The 17,213-nt window shown below is 60.9% G+C and overlaps 20 non-coding genes and 1 pseudogene across 20 annotated transcripts; 8 read left to right on the top strand and 13 right to left on the bottom strand.

Moving 5' to 3' along the window:
- Positions 1–1,215: 1,215 nt before the first annotated feature.
- Positions 1,216–1,297, bottom strand: TRNAS-GCU (transfer RNA serine (anticodon GCU)). Its single transcript has one exon. It is a non-coding gene; the product is annotated as a tRNA-Ser (tRNA).
- Positions 1,298–1,957: 660 nt separating this feature from the next.
- TRNAT-AGU (transfer RNA threonine (anticodon AGU)) lies at positions 1,958–2,031 on the bottom strand. Its single transcript has one exon. It is a non-coding gene; the product is annotated as a tRNA-Thr (tRNA).
- Positions 2,032–2,856: 825 nt separating this feature from the next.
- Positions 2,857–2,928, bottom strand: TRNAA-UGC (transfer RNA alanine (anticodon UGC)). The gene has a single exon. It is a non-coding gene; the product is annotated as a tRNA-Ala (tRNA).
- Positions 2,929–3,199: 271 nt separating this feature from the next.
- On the bottom strand, positions 3,200–3,271 carry TRNAP-AGG (transfer RNA proline (anticodon AGG)). Its single transcript has one exon. It is a non-coding gene; the product is annotated as a tRNA-Pro (tRNA).
- A 429-nt stretch (positions 3,272–3,700) lies between these two features.
- TRNAS-CGA (transfer RNA serine (anticodon CGA)) lies at positions 3,701–3,782 on the top strand. The gene has a single exon. It is a non-coding gene; the product is annotated as a tRNA-Ser (tRNA).
- Positions 3,783–4,546: 764 nt separating this feature from the next.
- TRNAA-UGC (transfer RNA alanine (anticodon UGC)) lies at positions 4,547–4,618 on the bottom strand. The gene has a single exon. It is a non-coding gene; the product is annotated as a tRNA-Ala (tRNA).
- Positions 4,619–4,889: 271 nt separating this feature from the next.
- Positions 4,890–4,961, bottom strand: TRNAP-UGG (transfer RNA proline (anticodon UGG)). Its single transcript has one exon. It is a non-coding gene; the product is annotated as a tRNA-Pro (tRNA).
- A 685-nt stretch (positions 4,962–5,646) lies between these two features.
- On the bottom strand, positions 5,647–5,718 carry TRNAP-AGG (transfer RNA proline (anticodon AGG)). Its single transcript has one exon. It is a non-coding gene; the product is annotated as a tRNA-Pro (tRNA).
- Positions 5,719–6,414: 696 nt separating this feature from the next.
- Positions 6,415–6,486, top strand: TRNAA-UGC (transfer RNA alanine (anticodon UGC)). The gene has a single exon. It is a non-coding gene; the product is annotated as a tRNA-Ala (tRNA).
- An 870-nt stretch (positions 6,487–7,356) lies between these two features.
- Positions 7,357–7,428, top strand: TRNAP-AGG (transfer RNA proline (anticodon AGG)). Its single transcript has one exon. It is a non-coding gene; the product is annotated as a tRNA-Pro (tRNA).
- A 938-nt stretch (positions 7,429–8,366) lies between these two features.
- TRNAA-CGC (transfer RNA alanine (anticodon CGC)) lies at positions 8,367–8,438 on the top strand. Its single transcript has one exon. It is a non-coding gene; the product is annotated as a tRNA-Ala (tRNA).
- A 452-nt stretch (positions 8,439–8,890) lies between these two features.
- On the bottom strand, positions 8,891–8,972 carry TRNAS-UGA (transfer RNA serine (anticodon UGA)). The gene has a single exon. It is a non-coding gene; the product is annotated as a tRNA-Ser (tRNA).
- A 607-nt stretch (positions 8,973–9,579) lies between these two features.
- On the bottom strand, positions 9,580–9,651 carry TRNAP-CGG (transfer RNA proline (anticodon CGG)). Its single transcript has one exon. It is a non-coding gene; the product is annotated as a tRNA-Pro (tRNA).
- A 248-nt stretch (positions 9,652–9,899) lies between these two features.
- TRNAA-UGC (transfer RNA alanine (anticodon UGC)) lies at positions 9,900–9,971 on the top strand. The gene has a single exon. It is a non-coding gene; the product is annotated as a tRNA-Ala (tRNA).
- Positions 9,972–10,648: 677 nt separating this feature from the next.
- TRNAS-CGA (transfer RNA serine (anticodon CGA)) lies at positions 10,649–10,730 on the bottom strand. Its single transcript has one exon. It is a non-coding gene; the product is annotated as a tRNA-Ser (tRNA).
- Positions 10,731–11,105: 375 nt separating this feature from the next.
- TRNAP-AGG (transfer RNA proline (anticodon AGG)) lies at positions 11,106–11,177 on the top strand. The gene has a single exon. It is a non-coding gene; the product is annotated as a tRNA-Pro (tRNA).
- Positions 11,178–11,467: 290 nt separating this feature from the next.
- Positions 11,468–11,541, top strand: TRNAT-AGU (transfer RNA threonine (anticodon AGU)). Its single transcript has one exon. It is a non-coding gene; the product is annotated as a tRNA-Thr (tRNA).
- Positions 11,542–12,152: 611 nt separating this feature from the next.
- On the bottom strand, positions 12,153–12,932 carry LOC141962254 (vitelline membrane outer layer protein 1 homolog; annotated as a pseudogene).
- A 2,345-nt stretch (positions 12,933–15,277) lies between these two features.
- TRNAS-GCU (transfer RNA serine (anticodon GCU)) lies at positions 15,278–15,359 on the bottom strand. The gene has a single exon. It is a non-coding gene; the product is annotated as a tRNA-Ser (tRNA).
- A 1,506-nt stretch (positions 15,360–16,865) lies between these two features.
- On the bottom strand, positions 16,866–16,947 carry TRNAS-GCU (transfer RNA serine (anticodon GCU)). The gene has a single exon. It is a non-coding gene; the product is annotated as a tRNA-Ser (tRNA).
- Positions 16,948–17,069: 122 nt separating this feature from the next.
- TRNAM-CAU (transfer RNA methionine (anticodon CAU)) lies at positions 17,070–17,142 on the top strand. Its single transcript has one exon. It is a non-coding gene; the product is annotated as a tRNA-Met (tRNA).
- The last annotated feature ends 71 nt before the right edge of the window (positions 17,143–17,213 follow it).

The raw sequence follows: 17,213 nt of genomic DNA, 5'->3' as shown, positions 1-17,213 counted from the left end.
GTCTGCCTCTGCCTGGCAAGCCCCCCAGTCCCATCCTGCTGCAGCAGCGCCCCCATGCCATATACCACCACTTGAGGAGGAGCCTGCGCCCACCACCCCTTCCCATTTCACCACATCCAGCTGTGAGTTATGGTTTCTCAGGGGCTGTAACCCCCGTGCACCGAAAGCAGCCAAGCCAGTACTGTAGTGTCTCACAGCAGCGGGACAGGATGAGACCAGTGTTTCACTGCAGCCTGATCACTGTTTCTGGCTTGGGAGAGGCTGACAGAGGGAAGAAGCTCCCAGCTGTCCCCAGGAGCACCTCCCCAAGGCATGAGAAGGAAACGTAGCCCCAGGGAAGGTCAAAAAGCCAATGCAGGGCTTGCAGTGTGGGCAGCCTGAGCATCCTCGCCTTGCCTCCAAGGCACGGCACTGCCTGGCCACATCCTCATTTGCGGAAAGAAGGGGTGGGAGTGGGTAAGGCACCTGCAAGGCTGGCACAACACGTTTCCCCAGCTGCGTCGAAGCACAGACACGCTCTGAGGAATGCAAGGCTTCCCTCTCTGCAAGATCGCTGGAATTTCAGCAGTTAAATACCCAGCAGGTGAGGTTTATTTTTTACCTCTTTTCTCTTCATCTTGCAGTAGCTTGCCCTCTTTGTTCCCCAGCAACTTTCACAGCCAGCACTGCTGCAGACACAGGAGGGAGCTTGCCAGCACGCAGCAGCTATGCCATCCTCAGAAAAAGAAGCTCTAGGATGTGGTGATGGCTCAGCAAGACACAGCTTTGTCCAGGGATGGCTTTTGGCTCCCATCAGCATGATAGGGATGCCCAGAAAGGAATAAATTGGCTGACAGAAAGCAGAAGGAAATAAAGTAGAGCACAGGCTTGGGATGTGCCCACATCACTGCCCAGCCAGCCTGTGGCTGACGTTCTCTGGCCATGGTTTGGTGATTTACCTCCTGGAGAAAGACTTAGTGAGCTGGCAGGAGGGCTCAAGAAATGGAGAGGGTCTGTACCCTACTCCTGCATGGGAACATGGGGCCTGGCACATTGCACTGAAGGACAACCCAGCTCCCTGAGCAACTGGGAGCAGGTTCAACAAGTGCGAGCAGAAACCCAGGGGCAGACAGGTATTTGACATGGCAGAACAAAAAAGAAGCAGAAGGAAGCTACCCACACTGGGTGATGCATGAAAAGCTTCACCCCTATCTGGGTGGGGGATCCCCACAGCCCCGACGAGGGTGGGATTTGAACCCACGCGTGCAAAGCACAATGGATTAGCAGTCCATCGCCTTCACCACTCGGCCACCTCGTCCCCTGTTGTAGCTGCTTTTCTGGGGATTTTTTTCTTTTTTTGACCAAAGGCCGCAAATCTGTGGCTGGTTGTCTAGAGTGTCCCCTGGAGAACCAGGCTGGGCAGGCAGAGCCCTGGTAGCTCATCTGCCTGGCCGTGGCAGCCCACTGCCCATCTCCCTGTCACAGGGCAGCAACCAAGTGCTAGCAATTCATTTGCCCCCCACCATGGTCCCTTCTCTGCCTGTGTTCAGAGGATGGCAGAGGGCAACGTGGCATTTATTTTTGTCGTAAAAGTGTGTGCCCCAGGACCTTGTTACTTGCTGCAGGTCTCCACCACCCCCAACCGCACACACCCCACCCTAATGTGTGTCCAGAGGGTTTTTCTGCATGATTCAGCACCATCTGTGCAAATAAATGGGGAAGATAGTGGGGCTCCAGCCAGCATTGGATGTACCACTTTATTTCCCAAATCCCCTGGGGTCTAGAAATAGTTTGGTTCATCTCTTCATTGTGAGCTCCCAGGGGAGAGGCTGAAGCAGAGGGAAACACTCCTCCCCTACAGGGTGGGGGTTCCCTGGGACAGAGGGGTGGGGGCTCCACTGTTTGGGGGTGGGGCAGGGCAGAGACCCCAGAGGTGCCCCCAAGCTTGGGGCAGGGAAGAAAAACAGCCGCCAGGCCCAGGCACCACTGGGAGTCGAACCCAGATTCTCCTGTTTACTAGACAGGTGCTCTAACCAGCTGAGCCATGGCGCCCACCTACCTGGCAGACATGGGGTGCCCCCCCAACACACCTGACCCTCTGCCCACCTGCAGCCACACACCCCCTCCCCATGCCCCACACTGCTGCCCCAGGTCTGATGTACCCCACCCCCAAAGCCTTTCTATCTGTCAGAGAGCAGCCCCAGTTCTGATCCAGTCCCCTGGCGCAGGGAGCCCAACACATCCCCTACCACCATCAGCTGGGTTTTGGGGTCCCAGCCCCTGCAGGAACTTGCTACCCCCTCCTCTTTCCCTGTCAGAGCCCTGCCAGCTGCCCCAGCCCCTGCACTGCCCTGAGGCCACTGCCTCTGCCTTGGGTCTCTCTCTCTGGCTGCTCAACTCCCCCCAGCATCCCAGGGGTCCCCAGGACATCACTCACCTGCCCAACTTACCGATGAGTGCCAAAGGCCAACGCAGACAATCTCAGTGCAGCCTCTAAGGACTCAGGCACCCCTAAAGTCTCCAGTTTCTTGAGAGGTGTGTGAGACACACTGAGGGAGAGAGGGGCTGTGAGCAGCTCCCCAGCACGGCAGGTGTTGGTGACACCTGTGCTTACTCAGCCACATTTGCCTCCTCCTGGCCCAGCTCAGATGGGCTCCAACACTGGGAAGGGGTCTTGGGAGTGGGACTAAGCCTGCTCAGCCCCAGAGACCCAGCAGGAAGGCTGAAACACGGAGGATGCAACACAGCTCTGCAGTACCCTCCAGCCGTCCCAGCTGCCAAAGAGGACCCTACACAGCAGATGTCCCTAGCACAGGACCAGGTCCAGGTTCAACTCCCTGACAAGACCCCCTTCTGGGCACTCCCTGAAAAAAGGCATGGAGATGCTGGGGGTTGAACCCAGGGCCTCTTACATGCAAAGCAAGCGCTCTCCCACTGAGCTACATCCCCCTGCCCAAGGGCCTGGGAAAATCCCCTCAACCCCCACCACTTCTCCACTGCTCACCCTGCTCTGTTCCCAGGGCCCTGACCCCAGAATCAGACCCTTGGGGTACACACTATCAACACTTGGGGGTTCATCCTGCCCATGGGGAAGCATCTACGAGGTCCCACGGGGAGACAGGACCTGGCACGGACCCCTCTGCTGGACACTGCACCCTCGCCCTGTCCCAGTAAAGCCATGGTCCCAGACAACAGTGGGGAAGGTGGGTGGCCAAAAGGAGGGCTCGTCCGGGAGTTGAACCCGGGACCTCTCGCACCCTAAGCGAGAATCATACCCCTAGACCAACGAGCCGGGGTGTGCAGTGGCCCGGCACCCCCAGGCTGTGCCGGGCACTGGGGTGCGGGGGGACACTGGGGTGCTGGGGGCACTGGGGTGCGGGGGGACACTGTGGTGCGGGGGGACACTGGGGTGCGGGGGGCACTGGGGTGCTGGGGGCACTGAGGTGCTGGGGGACATTGTGGTGCGGGGGGACACTGGGGTGCGGGGGGGCACTGGGGTGCTGGGGGGCACTGGCTGCCCAGGGACGCCGTGCCCCAGGAGCCGCTTTCTGCGGCTAGGCCCTGCCCCCAGCCCCTGGGGAGCAGCGCGGCCTGAGGGCGGGTGTGGGGACGCACCGGCCACCCCGGACACTTCCCCACCGCACGGGACAGCGGGGGGCCCGGGGGTGCCCGCGGCGGGACGGGGTGGGGGCAGGTGTCCCCCTGGGGAGCACCCGCCTGGGCTGTGATGGCCGAGGGGTGAAGGCGTTGGACTCGAAATCCAATAGGGTCTCCCTGCGCAGGTTCGAATCCTGCTCACAGCGACGGATTTTACCCACCGCGCCGGTATCCGTGCTGGGAGGCCCAGCTGCTGTGGGTGATAGCTCCTGCGTCAGGAAACGGGCTCTATGGCTGAGTCCCCAGAAATGCCCCAACTTGGAGCAGCGATGGCCTCAAAGAAGAAGGGGCACAGGTTAGATTCCCCTAGAGTTTTCAGGTTTTCCACACCTAAGAGAGGTGAGGAAAGGGCCATTAAGGGGACTGGGGTGTGGACCATGTTGCTGAGCTGGCACATGGCTCTCCATCATGGCCCTATGCCTTGTCCGATGTCGGGAGGGAGAGGGCAGCGCCCTGGGGCTCCCTCCACCTGCGCTGTGCACGGCTTGGCCTGTGCAGAGCCCGGAGCTGTGGGAGACAGGAGCTGGGCTGGGTCCCTCCCGCACACCCCATCTTGTTGGCCTAAGGGTATAATTAGCACTTAGGGTGCAAGGGGTCCCAGGTCCAACTCCCAGACGAGCCCTCCTTTTGGACACTGACCACCCACCTCCCACACAGCTGCTACCACCAGAACTCATCACAAGAGACAGCCTGAGCCCTGCAGGGAAGGGACACAAGGTGCCCCCACACCCTGCAGTGCCCTGGCAGGGGAGGGAAAGGGCCTTTGGCATTGTGTGCAGGCTGCAGGTGCCAAGAAGCATCCCCAGGAGAGCAGTGCCTGCAAGCAGACGCCGAGATTTCCTAAGGGGTTGTTTAAAGGCCTCTGCCAGCTCACAGCTGTCAGGGAGAAGGGGTGTGGGGAGAGAAAAAGTGGAGATGCTGGGGGTTGAACCCAGGGCCTCTTACATGCAAAGCAAGTGCTCTCCCACTGAGCTACATCCCCTCTGCATGGGCAGGGGTGGGGGGCCTGGGAAAATCCCCGGAATCCCCCAGCACTTCCCAAGTGCCCACCTTGCTGCGTTCCAGGGCCCTGAGACCAAAAACAGACGCTCGGGGCACTCAGTGGCAGATCTTGGGCGTCCCTCCTGCCAGGGGGACTCAGCCAGGCAGGCCGTGGCACTGCCCCCTCTGTGCTGGACACTGCTGCCCTTCACATGCTCCAGTTGTGCCGCAGTTGCGGGCACTGCAGGGGAAGGGGGGGTGCCCAAAAGGGAGGGCTCGTCCGGGAGTTGAACCCGGGACCTCTCGCACCCAAAGCGAGAATCATGCCCCTAGACCAACGAGCCAGGGTGCTGCACTCCCTTTTGCCCCCAGCCCCTGTGCTCCATGCAGTTTTGGGGTCTCATGGGGCAGCTGAGGGGGTGTGTGACTCTTGGCACACTCTGCGAGCAGGGGGGTCCCTCTTGCCATCCCTCATCAGTGGATCCAGCAGCTGGAGGTGGCCACGGGACATTGGTGCCCAGCATCTCCAAGTCTCACCGTTTCCAGGGCTTTTTCTCCTCAAAACCACCTCCCTGGCTCTTGCCAAGGTTGACATGGCTGGTGCTTTGCAGCATCACCCAGCAGCCTCTTCCTCCATGGGGCATCACCCAAAGCAGATGTCCCACTCTCATCTGGCTTTGTCACCACTCCCAGAAAATCCCTGCCACTGCTTCCTTCCCCAGCCCCCCGCAGCTGCTGACCATGGAGCTTTGCAGGCCCTGGGCATCCCTCCGGTGCCCACAGGTGCCAACGAGGCCAGGACGGGGAGGGGGATGTCTCCAGGGTAGAGCAGTGGCCTGATTTTCTGGATGAGGCCACTGGTCAGGGGCTGCCAGTAGCTGTGCCAGGGCGGGCAGGCGAGACGCTGAGGGAAGCCCGTCTGGAAGCGCCATCACCGTTGGCACCACGGCCCTGGGCAGAGCAGCCCAGCTGGGGTGTCACCCCGTGTGTGCCCACAGGGGCTGCACGGGGCAGTGGGTGGCCAAAAGAGGGCTCGTCCGGGAGTTGAACCCGGGACCTCTCGCACCCTAAGCGAGAATCATACCCCTAGACCAACGAGCCGGGGTGTGCAGTGGCCCGGCACCCCCATGCTGTGCCGGGCACTGGGGTGCGGGGGGCACTGGGGTGCTGGGGGCACTGGGGTGCGGGGTCAGGGTCTGGGCTGGGTCCCCTCTGCGCATCCCATCTCCTTGATCTAGGGGCACCATTCTCACTTAGGGTGCGAGAGGTCCCCGGTCTAAGGCGCCGACGAACCCTCCTTTTGGGCAGCAGTGTCGGGCAGAGGCTCTGTGGGGACAGATGTGTCCCAGATGGGGCGACGCTGCGGGGCACATGGGGGGACGGGCGTCTTCCCCAGGTGAGCCGCGTCCCCTCTGTTGGGCAGGTGCCGGCCGTGTGGTGAGCGAGGTGCCAGCCGGGGTGCCGTGTTGAGAGGCAGAGGTCAGGCACAGGCGGTGTGGTCGCCATGTGTGCGGGGAAGGGTCTGTCAGGGCAGCGGGGGATGCTGTATCGTGTGTGGTGTGGCAAGCAGCTCCGCAGTGGTTCAGGCGTGCGTGGGGGCCTGTTGCAGAAGAGCGTGTGCGCGTTGTGTCCCCGTGTCATGGTGGCAGTGAGAGGTGCGTCAGCGGCCCCATGGCCCCGGCGGGCCAGGCAGTGTCCATAAAGCCCTGAAGGGCAGGGTGAGCATCTGCAGGAGGTTGGTGAAGTGCCAGGTCTTTAGTGGGAGTGATGAGAAAGGCAGGTGAGAGGCTGTTTCAGGGGGATGTAGCTCAGCGGGAGAGCGCTTGCTTTGCATGTAAGAGGCCCTGGGTTCAACCCCCAGCATCTCCAGCTTTTGCTATCCCAGACGCCCCTCCCCGCTGGCTGTGGGGCTGGCAGAGCCCCCGACAGCCCTTAGAAAATCTCTGGGGCTGCCTGCAGGCACAGGTGTGTCCTGGGAATTCTTCTTGGCACCCACGGCCTGCAGGGAAATGCCTGTGGCCCTTTCTGTCCTCTGCCTGGGCACTGAGGGGTGTGGGGACAAGTTGTGTCCCTTGCCCACGGGGCTCAGGGTGTCTCTTGGGGTGAGTTGTGGTGGTGGTGGGAGGAGGGGGGTGGGTGCTCACAAGGAGGGCTTGTCTGGGAGTTTGACCCAGGACCTCTCACACCCTAAGCAAGAATTATACCCCTAGACCAACATGATGGGGTACGCAGAGGGGACCCAGCCCAGCTCCTGTCCCCCACAGTCCCATGGCCCCAGGCACCACACATGCCAAGCCATGCCCAGCACAGGTGGGTGCTGCCCTCTCTTTCCTGTCTGCTCTCTGGACACCAGCTCCCCCAGGGACAAGGCACAAGGCGATGCAAAGGACTCCACTCAGCATCTCAGGGAAATGCCACTTCCCTACCTATGCCAGGGTGCAAAACCTGGAACATGTTGGAGGGGTCCTGTGTCCAACCTGGCCTGTGCACCTGCGGCTCCCCCTGTCCCAGGCTGTCCTCGCTGCCCCCGCTGTCCCGTGCAGTGGGGAAGTGTCCGGGGTGGCCGGTGCGTCCCCACACCCGCCCTCAGGCCGCGCTGCTCCCCAGGGGCTGGGGGCAGGGCCCAGCCGCAGAAAGCGGCTCCTGGGGCACGGCGTCCCTGGGCAGCCAGTGCCCCCCAGCACCCCAGTGCCCCCCAGCACCCCAGTGCCTCCCGCACCCCAGTGCACCCCAGTGCCTGGCTCGTTGGTCTAGGGGTATGATTCTCGCTTAGGGTGCGAGAGGTCCCGGGTTCAACTCCCGGACGAGCCCTCCTTTTGGCCACCCACCACCCTCCTCCTACCACCACCAAAATTCACACCAAGACACCCTGAGCCCCCATAGACAAAGGACACAACCTGCAGTGCCCAGGCAGGGGAGAGAGATGTCCACAGGCATTTCCCTGCAGCCTGTGGGTGCTAGTAAGCATTCCCAGGACACCAGTGCCAGCAGGCAGCCCCAAAGAATTTCTAGTGGCTTTGAGCGGATCTGCCAGCATTGCAGCTGACAGGGAGGAGGGGGACTGGAGAGGCAAAAGCTGGAGATGCTGGGGGCTGAACCCAGGGCCTCTTACATGCAAAGCAAGCGCTCTCTCACTGAGGTACATCCTCTCTCTATGGACAGGGCTGGGGTCTGAGCAATTCCCCTCACTGCTGCCTCACTGCCCCTTCCTCACCCTGCACTGCCCCCAGGGCCCTGACACCAAAACCAGACACTCCATCGTCCCAACTGTTGCTTCTAAGGGGCTCCATCCTGTCCGTGGGGACATGCCCCCTCCAAACACTCTGCCTATCCCCACTGCATCAGGCACCAGTGCCCTCACATCACCCCAGCCCTCGTCCCACCACGGGCTGGGGCCACACACGGTAGCCAAGGACAGTGAGTGCCCCAAAGTAGGGTTTGTCTGGGAGTTGCATTTGGGACCTCTCGCACTCAAAGCAAGAATCATACCCCTAGACCAACAAGCCTGTGTTCTACAGAGGGGTAGGACCCCCTGCTTGTGCTTCAGTACACAGGGAACTGGTTGGTGTGGGATGGGACCTGTGCAAGCTGGTTTTGGCCCCAGTGGACATTCATAGCTGGAGGGTCCCCCTTGCTCTGCCCTGTCTGCAGGGCTGGAACCTGGACATGGCCACTGACTCTAAAAGCCACAGGACCAAGAGGACTAGGGTGCTCAACAGGAACCTCAGGTGCTAGCAACTATGAGTGAAGGGGATGTAGCTCAGTGGGAGAGCGCTTGCTTCGCATGTAAGAGGCCCTGGGTTCAATCCCCAGCATCTCCATTCTTTTTTTTTTTTTTTTTTGCCTCCCTGATACCCACCACCTCCACAGGGCACTGGTGATAAACTCCACTTGTACTTCTGGAAGGCATCCCCAAATCAGGGGAGGATTCCCCATGTGCCAGGCACAGCTGCCTATAGGGGATGTGGTAGCAGCAGTGCCACACTCTGCCATCCTCCCCTGCCCTCCCGTCTCCACCCAGGAGAGGATGAGCCCGGCCATGGTTTGGCAGTGGTGGCACCATCCCAGCAGAGGAGATGTGGCTGAGGGAGCTGCCTGTCCCCCCTGTGCAGGGCAGGTCACCCTTTCCATGCCCAAAAGACAGGCTCCCCTGGGACTCAGACCCAGCACAGTAGAAGGGCAGCAAGCTGCCTTCACTCTCCAGCTGTGGGGTTCCTGCGGGCGGGGGCTGCGTTTTGACCCCACACCCCATCCCGCCGTGGGTAAAATCTGTCGCTGTGAGCAGGATTCGAACCTGCGCAGGGAAACCCTATTGGATTTCAAGTCCAACGCCTTCACCCCTCGGCCATCACAGCCCGCGGTGCGTCCGTGTGGACCACTGACCGCCTGGCTCTGCCCTGCAGTCTGCCCCTGGGGGGAAACTGTCCCCCAGCCTGGTGTGGGGACATCTGCACAGTCCCTCTACGCCTTGGTAGCCCCAGTACCCACACTTGCCAGGGTTGGGAAAGGGGAACATCTAGGGGTATTCATAAATAGCTGGGAACAAATCCAGTTACAGCTGAGAGCCTCACCACAGGCACCAAAGGGAAACATCCTCCAGTAGATGACCAGGGAAAAAACAACTTTTGGGGTCGGGGGGGAAAGGACTTGGAAGAAACCCAAGGTCTCTTACATGCAAAGCAAGCATTCTCCTACTGAATTATATCTCCTCTGCATGGGCAGGGGTGGAGGCCCGCACAACTTCCCTCACCCGCCACCACTGCCCCACTGCCCCCTGCTCACCCTGCTCTGCCCCCAGGGTGCTGACTCAAAAAACAGACCCTCAGGGTGCGCAGTCAGCTCTTGGGGGTCCCACCCAGGACATGTCACCGACCCCTCTCTGGTGGGCACTACTGTCCTCATCATGCCCTGGTTCTGCCATGGTCCCGCATGCCAGCCAAGGCAGGTGGGTGGCCAAAAGGAGGGCTCGTCCGGGAGTTGAACCCGGGACCTCTCGCACCCGAAGCGAGAATCATACCCCTAGACCAACGAGCCAGGATACTGTACCCCCATGCACCCCCAGATCCATGCCCCACAATTTTGGGTGTTGGTGAGGGTGGCTGATGCTGCCTTTTGCCCCTGGCACAGACCGAGCAGGGAACTCCATCTTACTGTGCCCAGGACGTTGGGGCAGTGTCTGGATGTGGCCACAGTACATAGGTGCCCTAGCCCCAGCGGCCACAGAGGCAACTGGACCACAGGCATCAGTGGGGACCCCTGCGTGCAGACCTGTCCACGGGCAGGGGGATGTAGCTCAGCGGGAGAGCGCTTGCTTTGCATGTAAGAGGCCCTGGGTTCAACCCCCAGCATCTCCAGCTTTTGCCTTCCCAGACCCCCCTCCCTGCCAGCTGCAGGACTGGCAGAGCCCTCCGGACCCCCCAGGAAGAGTCCTGGGGCTGCCTCCAGGCACATCTGGCCCAGGGTTGTGGGGGACAGCAGTGGATGCTCGCACCCAACGTCAGGACCCCTAAGAGAGGGAGCTGCCCTGCTCGCCATGCCCAACCCAAAGCTGTGGTGATTGTGGGGGGACAAGGGGACAAAAGCCAACAGCTGACCCCAGGTGAACTCTGCGCTTCCCAGACAAAGCCTAGGCAAACTTTGCCCAAAGGGAGACCTCCCCTGGGAGTTGGACCCAGATTCTCTTTTCCTTGAAGGTGGAACTGTACCCCAAACCTGCATTGGGTCCAGCCCTCCCCATTTGCCTCACAGTCCTGGGCTCGGTGTGGGTCCCACTGGTAAAAGCATCTGCAGACAAGGCCACAACTGACACCCCATGACTGTGGGTCCCCAGCCTATATGGTTGTCCCTCCACAAAGGGGAAGATTTCACCTGGCCCCAGCGCAAGGGGCCATGGCTCTCTGCCATACTTTGCCTCACTCTCCGGGGAGCAGCAGGGAAGAGGTGGGGTGCAGGGCTGGCACGGCTGTAGACCCCAGCTGCCTCCCACTCCTGCTCCCCCAGACGGCTCCTATAAGCAGCAGATAAAATCCGTCGCTGTGAGCAGGATTCGAACCTGCGCAGGGAGACCCTATTGGATTTCGAGTCCAACGCCTTCACCCCTCGGCCATCACAGCCCAGGCAGGTGCTCCCCAGGGGGACACCTGCCCCCACCCCGTCCCGCCGCGGGCACCCCCGGGCCCCCCGCTGTCCCGTGCGGTGGGGAAGTGTCCGGGGTGGCCGGTGCGTCCCCACACCCGCCCTCAGGCCGCGCTGCTCCCCAGGGGCTGGGGGCAGGGCCCAGCCGCAGAAAGCGGCTCCTGGGGCACGGCGTCCCTGGGCAGCCAGTGCCCCCCAGCACCCCAGTGCCCCCCCGCACCCCAGTGCCCCCAGCAGCCCAGTGCCCCCCGCACCCCAGTGCCCCCAGCACCCCAGTGCCCCCCAGCACCCCAGTGTCCCCCCGCACCCCAGTGCCCGGCACAGCCTGGGGGTGCCCAGGCACTGCACACCCCGGCTCGTTGGTCTAGGGGTATGATTCTCGCTTAGGGTGCGAGAGGTCCCGGGTTCAACTCCCGGACGAGCCCTCTTTTGGCCACCCACCACGCCCCTCCCCCCTGCCAGCGCGAGGTCATCTGGGACCCAGCTGTCAATTTTTATCCCCCAGAGACACCCCACAGTTGTCCAGGCTTCAAGCATTGTGTGACCACAGCACTGTCCCCCATCTCTGGCATCCCAACCCTGTTCCCAGGCCCATTGGTCCCGCAGGGTTACCCTGGTGTCGGGGTGGCCATGGGATGGGGACAGGGGCTCAGCAGGGGCCATAGCCATGGCACAGACCTCGGGTGTGGAGCACCCCACACCTGTGGGGTAGGTGGGCGCCATGGCTCAGCTGGTTAAAGCGCCTGTCTAGTAAACAGGAGATCCTGGGTTCAACTCCCAGTGGTGCCTGGGCCTTGGGGCTGTTTTTCCTCCCTGCCCCAAGCTGGGGGCACTGCTGGGGTCTCTACCTCAACTAAGGGTCACCAGTAGCCCCACTTCTTTCTGCCCCATCAGGTTTTCCACTAGTTCCCACAGCCTCCTGTTCTTTTGCCCTTCAAAGAGGGTCCAGTGGTGACTTCTCAGTTACCCTCTTCAGTGGGGGTTGCATCCCCATGTCCTGGCAGGGCCAACAACTGCTCTCTACTTCTCTGCCCCAGTTTTCCCCCTCCCATTGATGAAACTGCCCTGGCACAGTCTGGGTGCATGCTTTTACTGAAAGTTCATTTCAGGGTAGGGATAGGGACAGTCCTGGAGATGCTGGGGAATATCTGGAAGTCTAGGTGAGGGCAAAAAGGACTTGGGAGCACCTCTGGGGAGCAGAATAGGTACTGGGGGGCTGGCAGCAGCACTTGTTCAACGATGGAGCCCAAGGGGATGAGAGCAAGGTGCCCCCTGAGTGTAGCAGGGCTAAGGCATCTCCTGGTGGATGTGGGGTCCTGGGAGACGGGACTCTGGGCACCAGGTCTGATGAGGGGCTGCATCATGGGATTGGGTGCCCTGCAACAGGTTTCCAGCACTCATTATGGGCAGCAGAGGAGACACAGATCATTCAGGGCCATGTTGTCCCTCTTCAGCCCCTGTGCAGGATCCTGCTGCATCTGAATGCCACACACTGCCCTGGGACAGTGAGGGCTCCAGCTGCCCCACTGGCTCCAGGTGGACCCTGACTCCTCCAGGATGTGCCCACTGGTGGCGGCCACTTCATCGCTTAGGAGCCTGTGCTGGGACGCCTGGACCCGCAGTGTTCACACAGGTGCCCTTAGGGGGGCACCAGTGGGCCTCTGACTGGTGGCCCCAACTAGATGGGGGAGAGACACGGTCGGTGCAGAGGCCAGGGGGTGCAGGAGGAGGAGGCAGCCACAAAGGAGGCTCTCCAGCCATGGAGAGGGGACGGGGACTGATGGAGGCTCACCTGCCGCTCTGGGACTCGGCTGTGAAGCCAACACAGGGGTCTCTGCCATGGGAGCAGTGCAGCTGAATCCTGTTGAGCGCCATGTCTGTCCTCCATCACCCCCTGGGGAGACTCTACCTGCGAGGGGGTGGAGGTGGGGGGTTAACTGCCCACAGGAGCAGGAACCCCAGACCAGTCGTGGGCATCATCACAGCAGCTGCACCTTGAAGATAACACCACTGGCATAGGAGTCCTTGGGACACGTCTCTGGTCAGGCCCAGTCTCCCCGGGGTCCCCCATTGGACATAGTGATGACTGAGGCATCCCTCCCACCCAGGTCCCACTCCTGCCTCCGCCCTATGGCACCAGCAAGCCCCGCGGGCAGCAGCAGGACCTGTCCCCCCAGCATGGCTGCCCTGCCTGCAGCCGGCCCGCCAGGCTTCTTATACCTAGCAGGGCTGGCAGAAGGGACGTGACAGCATCTCAGTTACCTTCCCAGGGTGCCCGGACCTGTCAGACAGGCAGGATTAGCTGCAGCCTCTACAGAGAGCCCCACACCCCCCCTGCCATTTAGCACTAAACAAACCCATGAGCAAACAATGCACCACACTGCGGAGCAGGCTGCACACCCACCTTTAGCCTAGGAACAACGACACAGCACATTGCCACTCACTACAAATTTATTGGATACAAAAAGTGTTTACAGCAGGTGGCCTGAAACCCGTCCTAAACTTGGAAAAGGATGATCTTGGTTGGAGGGTGCACACAGAGTGAAGTTTCTGTTGCCTTTTTTAGTTCATTTTGTTAGCTGATTAGCATACTAGACGAGGAGGAGCAGGTTTTCCACAAACTCATTTTCATGAGAGATGAGGGAAAAGGTGAAACAGGGGTTCCAGTTGAGTCAGTGGTCCTTGCCCAACTTTGTTTTTTCCTCTGTTCCCAGAGATTTTATCAGTCTTCCCAGAAATGATCCCCTCTTACCAGTTCTTTTTACCACTTCAATGGCAAAGGCACCACAAAGTATTGGGCACAGTCACACTTGTGCTTGAGGGGAAACATCTGGTTTAGTCCATGTCTGCCCCTCCAAGGCTTATCTAAGGAGTATGTCAATACAACTGCAAGGGAGTAGGGGGTGCATCCTTCAATCCACTCCCACTTCCTTGGGTGATATTCCTTAGACTTATCCAAAGGCTGCAGCTTGTCCTTGAGATTTTCTGTGTTTGAGACATTCCTTCAGTTCCTTACACATGGCAGACCAAGCACTTGATACTAGATGTCCCCTGGGGCTCAGACACCACTGGGAGTCGAGTCCAGGGTCCCCGTGTGGGGCAGGAGTTTGACCCAACCCCAGTGATGTAGTGAAAACTCAATAACTGGAGTTATTAAGCAGGTATTCCTTTATTACAGCACCGGCTGTGTGTGTGTGTGCATTAGGAGGAGAGGTCCCACACTCCTAGATACATATAGATACATATGCGTGTTAGATACATATGTATCTATGTATAGATACTTATGTACCTATACGTATGTAGATACGTATAGATACATATGTGTAAGTTTTCCAAGAAAAGGCCAGAGTGTTCAAATGATTTTCTAGAAATCGTTACATAGTTCTTGCCCCAACCACACATGCTCTGTAAAATGTGGTGGTGGTCATTGCGTGTTCTCTGGTGGTCATTTGATGAAGGCTTGAAAACTTCCTCGCTGGTAACTTCCGACCTTTTGCCAGTTTGTGCTGAGCTGTGTGCTTCAGGTGGTCAGAACCACTCTCTGTACAATCCCATTATCTCTAGGCACGGCTCTATCTTCCTTCTCTGCAGGGATGTGCTGTTTTTATCACAGAAACACAGAACTGTTTAGGTTGGAAAAGCCCTTGAAGCTCCTCCAGTCCAACCATGAACCTCCCACTGACCGTTCCCAACTCCACCAGATCCCTCAGCGCTGGGTCAACCCGACTCTTCAACCCCTCCAGGGATGGGGACTCCCCCCCTGCCCTGGGCAGCCCATTCCAACCCCTAACAACCCCTTCTGGGAAGAAATGCTTCCTAAGAGCCAGTCTGACCCTGCCCTGGTGCAGCTTGAGGCCATTCCCTCTTGTCCTGGCGCTGGTTCCTTGGCTCAAGAGACTCATCCCCCCTCTCTGCACCCTCCTTTCAGGGAGCTGTAGAGGGCGATGAGGTCTCCCCTCATCCTCCTCTTCTCGAGATTAAACCCGCCCAGTTCCCTCAGCCGCTCCCCGTACGACCTGTGCTCCAGACCCTGCACCGGCTCCGTTGCCCTTCTCTGGACACGCTCGAGTCATTCAATGGCCTTTTTAGAGTGAGGGGCCCAAAACTGAACCCAGTCATCGAGGGGCAGCCTCACCAGTGCCAAGATCCCTTCCCTGTCCCTGCTGGCCACGCTATTGCTGACACAAGCCAGGATGCCATTGGCCTTCTTGGCCCCCTGAGCACACTGCTGGCTCCTGTTCATCGGGCTGTCAATCAACCCCCCCAGGTCCCTCTCTGACTGGCAGCTCTCCAGCCACTCCTCCCCAAGCCTGTAGCGCTGCTGGGAGTTGTTGTGGCCCAAGGGCAGCCCCCGGCATTTGGCTTTATTGAAACTCCTCCAGTTGGCCTCAGCCCATGGCTCCAGCCTGTGCAGGCTGTGAGTCTGAAAAGCACCGCTCAGTTCGGAACGTCGCCCCGCGCGTGGGCCGCAGGCCAGGCCATGCCGGGCTGCCGCCAGCTCTGTCCCGCCGCAGCAAAAAGGCTCCGACGAAGGTGGGATTCGAACCCACGCGTGCAGAGCACAATGGATTAGCAGTCCATCGCCTTCACCACTCGGCCACCTCGTCCCGGCCCGGGCGCGCCGGGCCCCGCCCCTGGGTAACGGCGGGGCCGCCGCCGCCCCGCGGGGTCCGGCCCGGCCCAGCGCCCGCCGCTCGCTGGAGGCCCGGCCCGGGCCCGGCCCGCCGGCGCCCTCTTAGCGCAGCCGGCAGCGCGTCAGGCTCATGCTCGGAAGGCGTGAGTGCGAGCCTCAGAAAATAAGGGCTGGGCTTTTGCCGCCCCGCCCGGCGGGGCGCGTTCCGCCGTTTCTGGGCCCGGCGCAGCGGCGTGCAGGGTGTGTGCGGCGGGCGCAGCCCCGTGCCCCCTGCGCGGTGCGTGCTGGTGGGTTTGGGGTGCAGGAAAAGGTGGGGGGGTCGGTCCGTGTGTATTTGCGGGCTGGGCGGGCCGCCGGTCGGGGCAGCAAAGCCGCTGCCCTCTCTTACACTCGAAGTGTTGACCCTGCGCCTGTGCGGCGGGGGCCGTGTCGCGGCCGGCCCTTAGAGGCCCCGCGGCGGCGGGCGGCGGCGGGCGCCGGCAGGGACCGGGACGCGCGCCCCGCGCCACCCGCCTGCCGGCCCAGTGGCCACGGCCAGCCGCGCCTCAGCCCTTGTGCTCGCTCCACACGCCTCGCTTCCAGGCCCACCCACGGCAATCACCGCGTCTCCTGCCGACACCCACCTGCTGCGGGAGCACACGCAGCCACAACACCCTCCACAGACAGCACCCGCAGCCCCGCACACTGACCGCTAAACAACGCCAACACAAAACAGCCCAACGCGCTGCACAACAGCCTGCGCCAACACCTTTGGCCGAGGAACAACCACACAGCACATCGCCACATGCTAAAAAGTTACCAGGTACAAAAAGCATTTACAGCAGCTGGCCTGAAACCCGGCCTAAACTTGCAAAAGCCGAACAAGCAATGAGGTCTCTTATAAATCTGTAGCAAGGACAAGGGAGAGGGAAAGAAGGGAGGGAGGGAGAGGGAAAGAAGGGAGGGAGGGAGAGGGAAAGAAGGGAGGGAGGGAGAGGGAAAGAAGGGAGGGAGGGAGAGGGAAAGAAGGAAGGGAGGGAGAGGGAAAGAAGGAAGGGAGGGAGAGGGAAAGAAGGAAGGGAGGGAGAGGGAAAGAAGGGACAGGGGAGCCAATGAAATCTGGATCACTAGCCCTGGATCCAACATTATCTCAGGTCGGATAATCTTGGGTGGAGGGTGTGCACAGAGCAAAGTTTCTGTTGCATTTTAAAGTTAATTTTATTAGCTGATTAACATACTAAACAAGGAGGGGCAGGTGTTCCACAAAGTCATTTCCATGAGAGAATCAGGAAAAGGTGGAACAGGGGTTCCAGTTGAGTCGGTGGTCCTTGCCCGCTTTGTTTTTTCCAAGGCCTGTGCAGCTGCCTCTGCAGCTGGGTGGGCCAGCGGGCTGTGAGTCTGAAAAGCACCGCTCAGTTCGGAACGTCGCCCCGCGCGTGGTACCGCAGGCCAGGCCATGCCGGGCTGCCGCCGGCCCCGTCCCGCCGCAGCAAAAAGGCTCCGACGAAGGTGGGATTCGAACCCACGCGTGCAGAGCACAATGGATTAGCAGTCCATCGCCTTCACCACTCGGCCACCTCGTCCCGGCCCGAGCGCGCCGGGCCCCGCCCCTGGGTAACGGCGGGGCCGCCGCCGCCCCGCGGGGTCCGGCCCGGCCCAGCGCCCGCCGCTCGCTGGAGGCCCGGCCCGGCCGCGGCCCGCCGGCGCCCTCTTAGCGCAGCCGGCAGCGCGTCAGTCTCATAATCTGAAGGTCCTGAGTTCGAGCCTCAGAGAGGGCAGCGCTTTTGCTGCCCTCCCCGGCTGGGAGCGGGGCCGGCGCCCGCAGCACCCCCCCCCCCGCGCATTGACC

This window comes from Athene noctua, chromosome 7 (assembly GCF_965140245.1).
Source record: "Athene noctua chromosome 7, bAthNoc1.hap1.1, whole genome shotgun sequence".
Classification (NCBI taxonomy): Eukaryota; Metazoa; Chordata; class Aves; order Strigiformes; family Strigidae; genus Athene; species Athene noctua.
Note: the sequence above shows the minus strand (reverse complement) of the source record. Positions and strands in the feature narration are given on the sequence as shown.